This window comes from Lactuca virosa, chromosome 8 (genome assembly GCF_052849685.1).
Source record: "Lactuca virosa cultivar CGN04683 chromosome 8, Lactuca_virosa_CGN04683_v6, whole genome shotgun sequence".
Classification (NCBI taxonomy): Eukaryota; Viridiplantae; Streptophyta; class Magnoliopsida; order Asterales; family Asteraceae; genus Lactuca; species Lactuca virosa.
In genome coordinates, this window is record NC_136433.1 from 212,378,191 (window position 1) to 212,384,147 (window position 5,957).

Genomic DNA, 5,957 nt, shown 5'->3' on the forward strand with positions numbered 1-5,957 from the left:
TATATATATATATATATATATATATATATATATATATATATATTGAAAGATCTAGTATGCTCAAGAGTCATATTAAAATGATATTGCTAAATAACATATGATACTAAGGGTCATACTAACAACAACTTGGTACAATTGATTATTTATTAGAAATTGATTTTAATAAATATTCATAAACTCTTATAATAAATTGGGAAAATATTTATTTCATGGAAATAATTATTTTACAATACAAGTAACACATTATTTCATAAGGTATGAATTAATAAGTCATGCATAACTTTTTGGAGTAGTTGAAACATTTTGTCTTTTAGCAAAAGACAAAGTTTATATTTTATAAATTTAGGTTTTATAAAATATATGCTATCCATTATTTATATATATATATATATATATATATATATATATATATATATATATATATATATATATATATATATATGTGTGTGTGTGTGTGTGTGTGTTCAAAACTCTTTTAGTTAAGAGAGTTATGGTCTTTTGATTTGTTTATTAAAAAGAAATGGGTAAGGTGTAAGCATGGGGAGACAAGTAGCCTTAGGTGCATGAAGTGCTTAATGAGTTAAGGACTTGTGGGTATCATTCTTGCTTTATGAAGGCTTGAGAGGTTTTCATTTGCCACACACTCTCTTGCATCATTATTGGCCGAAAATCCTCTCAACCCTCTCACTCTCTTACCTTCTTGCAAGTATTGAAAAGTTAGAAGTTACTTACATTCTCTCTTTAAGTCATACCTTTGTTTTGACTTAAAGCTTAAGATTTGTAACTAGCATTATATCAAAATGATCAATTGTTGGTGTCCTAAAGTTCATCCATCTTCTTCAACATTCAAGCCTCGCCTAGAAGACCCAAATTTCATCAAAGGTTGTTGTTTTTTCTTCTTTCTATGGTTGTGCTTTAAATCTTTCTACTATTTGCAAGATGATCCTTGGTGGGTGATAAAATGTTTATATTCTTTATAAAACTCAAATCTTCCGTTTGCCATTATTTGTAGTTTTTGAAACTAGTTTTTAAATAAAACCCAACATATATATACATACATATATATATATATATATATATATATATATATATATATATATACATACATATATATATAAAACCCAACATATATATATATATATATATATATATATATACATATATATATATATATATATACATATATATATATATATATATATATATATATATATATATATATATATATATATATATATATATTAACAACAACTAGGTTTTTCTATACAAGCTTAGGATTCTGTTTATTCTATTATTGTTTTCACTATTTTGAAGTTTGATCTCACTTCAAGTTAAGGAGGTAATCGTGCGAAATCTATTTTGATTTAAAAAACCACACATTCATGTTTAATCTCTGTCGTTTTATTATATTTGTATATGTGACCATTGATGGGTTTAGTTACGTAACTTGTAACGAATACACTTTGATCGTATACTATTGTGATTAATGGACGTGATTGTTTAAGGGTACCAGTGTTATGATACCATATATATATATATATACATATATATATATATATATATATATATATATATATATATATATATATATATATTGAAAGATCTAGTATGCTCAAGAGTCATATTAAAATGATATTGCTAAATAACATATGATACTAAGGGTCATACTAACAACAACTTGATACAATTGATTATTTATTCGAAATTGATTTTAATAAATATTCATAAACTCTTATAATAAATTGGGAAAATATTTATTTCATGGAAATAATTATTTTACAATACAAATAACACATTATTTCATAAGGTATGAATTAATAAGTCATGCATAACTTTTTGGAGTAGTTGAAACATTTTGTCTTTTAGCAAAAGACAAAGTTTATATTTTATAAACTTAGGTTTTATAAAATATATGCTATCCATTATATATATATATATATATATATATATATATATATATGTGTGTGTGTGTGTGTGTGTGTGTATGTTCAAAACTCTTTTAGTTAAGAGAGTTATGGTCTTTTGATTTGTTTATTAAAAAGAAATGGGTAAGGTGTAAGCATGGGGAGACAAATAGCCTTAGGTGCATGAAGTGCTTAATGGGTTAAGGACTTGTGGGTATCATTCTTGCTTTATGAAGGCTTGAGAGGTTTTCATTTGCCACACACTCTCTTGCATCATTATTGGCCGAAAATCCTCTCAACCCTCTCACTCTCTTACCTTCTTGCAAGTATTGAAAAGTTAGAAGTTACTTACATTCTCTCTTTAAGTCATACCTTTGTTTTGACTTAAAGCTTAAGATTTGTAACTAGCATTATATCAAAATGATCAATTGTTGGTGTCCTAAAGTTCATCCATCTTCTTCAACATTCAAGCCTCCCCTAGAAGACCCAAATTTCATCAAAGGTTGTTGTTTTTTCTTCTTTCTATGGTTGTGCTTTAAATCTTTCTACTATTTGCAAGATGATCCTTGGTGGGTGATAAAATGTTTATATTCTTTATAAAACTCAAATCTTCCGTTTGCCATTATTTGTAGTTTTTGAAACTAGTTTTTAAATAAAACCCAACATATATATACATACATATATATATATATATATATATATATATATATATATATATATATATATACATACATATATATATAAAACCCAACATATATATATATATATATATATATATATATATATATATATATATATATATATATTTAACAACAACTAGGTTTTTCTATACAAGCTTAGGATTCTGTTTATTCTATTATTGTTTTCACTATTTTGAAGTTTGATCTCACTTCAAGTTAAGGAGGAAATCGTGCGAAATCTATTTTGATTTAAAAAACCACACATTCATGTTTAATCTCTGTCGTTTTATTATACTTGTATATGTGACCATTGATGGGTTTAGTTACGTAACTTGTAACGAATACACTTTGATCGTATACTATTGTGATTAATGGACGTGATTGTTTAAGGGTACCAGTGTTATGATACCATATATATATATATATATATATATATATATATATTTATATATATATATATATATATATATATATATATATATATATATATATATTGAAAGATCTAGTATGCTCAAAAGTCATATTAAAATGATATTGCTAAATAACATATGATACTAAGGGTCATACTAACAACAACTTGATACAATTGATTATTTATTAGAAATTGATTTTAATAAATATTCATAAACTCTTATAATAAATTGGGAAAATATTTATTTCATGGAAATAATTATTTTACAATACAAGTAACACATTATTTCATAAGGTATGAATTAATAAGTCATGCATAACTTTTTGGAGTAGTTGAAACATTTTGTCTTTTAGCAAAAGACAAAGTTTATATTTTATAAACTTAGGTTTTATAAAATATATGCTATCCATTATATATATACATATATATATATATATATATATATATATATATATATATATATATATATATGTGTGTGTGTGTGTGTGTGTGTTCAAAACTCTTTTAGTTAAGAGAGTTATGGTCTTTTGATTTGTTTATTAAAAAGAAATGGGTAAGGTGTAAGCATGGGGAGACAAGTAGCCTTAGGTGCATGAAGTGCTTAATGGGTTAAGGACTTGTGGGTATCATTCTTGCTTTATGAAGGCTTGAGAGGTTTTCATTTGCCACACACTCTCTTGCATCATTATTGGCCGAAAATCCTCTCAACCCTCTCACTCTCTTACCTTCTTGCAAGTATTGAAAAGTTAGAAGTTACTTACATTCTCTCTTTAATTCATACCTTTGTTTTGACTTAAAGCTTAAGAGTTGTAACTAGCATTATATCAAAATGATCAATTGTTGGTGTCCTAAAGTTCATCCATCTTCTTCAACATTCAAGCCTCCCCTAGAAGACCCAAATTTCATCAAAGGTTGTTGTTTTTTCTTCTTTCTATGGTTGTGCTTTAAATCTTTCTACTATTTGCAAGATGATCCTTGGTGGGTGATAAAATGTTTATATTCTCTTTATAAAACTCAAATCTTCCGTTTGCCATTATTTGTAGTTTTTGAAACTAGTTTTTAAATAAAACCCAACATATATATACATACATATATATATATATATATATATATATATATATATATATATATATATATATATATATATACATACATATATATATATAAAACCCAACATATATATACATATACATATATATATATATATACATATATATATATATATATATATATATATATATATATATATATATATATATATATATATATATATATATAACAACAACTAGGTTTTTCTATACAAGCTTAGGATTCTGTTTATTCTATTATTGTTTTCACTATTTGAAGTTTGATCTCACTTCAAGTTAAGGAGGAAATCGTGCGAAATCTATTTTGATTTAAAAAACCACACATTCATGTTTAATCTCTGTCGTTTTATTATATTTGTATATGTGACCATTGATGGGTTTAGTTACGTAACTTGTAACGAATACACTTTGATCGTATACTATTGTGATTAATGGACGTGATTGTTTAAGGGTACCAGTGTTATGATACCATATATATATATATATATATATATATATATATATATATATATATATATATATATATATATATTGAAAGATCTAGTATGCTCAAGAGTCATATTAAAATGATATTGCTAAATAACATATGATACTAAGGGTCATACTAACAACAACTTGATACAATTGATTATTTATTAGAAATTGATTTTAATAAATATTCATAAACTCTTATAATAAATTGGGAAAATATTTATTTCATGGAAATAATTATTTTACAATACAAGTAACACATTATTTCATAAGGTATGAATTAATAAGTCATGCATAACTTTTTGGAGTAGTTGAAACATTTTGTCTTTTAGCAAAAGACAAAGTTTATATTTTATAAACTTAGGTTTTATAAAATATATGCTATCCATTATATATATATATATATATATATATATATATATATATATATATATATATGTGTGTGTGTGTGTGTGTGTGTGTGTATGTTCAAAACTCTTTTAGTTAAGAGAGTTATGGTCTTTTGATTTGTTTATTAAAAAGAAATGGGTAAGGTGTAAGCATGGGGAGACAAGTAGCCTTAGGTGCATGAAGTGCTTAATGGGTTAAGGACTTATGGGTATCATTCTTGCTTTATGAAGGCTTGAGAGGTTTTCATTTACCACACACTCTCTTGCATCATTATTGGCCGAAAATCCTCTCAACCCTCTCACTCTCTTACCTTCTTGCAAGTATTGAAAAGTTAGAAGTTACTTACATTCTCTCTTTAAGTCATACCTTTGTTTTGACTTAAAGCTTAAGATTTGTAACTAGCATTATATCAAAATGATCAATTGTTGGTGTCCTAAAGTTCATCCATCTTCTTCAACATTCAAGCCTCCCCTAGAAGACCCAAATTTCATCAAAGGTTGTTGTTTTTTCTTCTTTCTATGGTTGTGCTTTAAATCTTTCTACTATTTGCAAGATGATCCTTGGTGGGTGATAAAATGTTTATATTCTTTATAAAACTCAAATCTTCCGTTTGCCATTATTTGTAGTTTTTGAAACTAGTTTTTAAATAAAACCCAACATATATATATATATATATATATATATATATATATATATATATATATACATACATATATATATAAAACCCAACATATATATACATATATATATACATATATATATATATACATATATATATATATATATATATATATATATATATATATATATATATTTAACAACAACTAGGTTTTTCTATACAAGCTTAAGATTCTGTTTATTCTATTATTGTTTTCACTATTTTGAAGTTTGATCTCACTTCAAGTTAAGGAGGAAATCGTGCGAAATCTATTTTGATTTAAAAAACCACACATTCATGTTTAATCTCTGTCGTTTTATTATACTTGTATATGTGACCATTGATGGGTTTAGT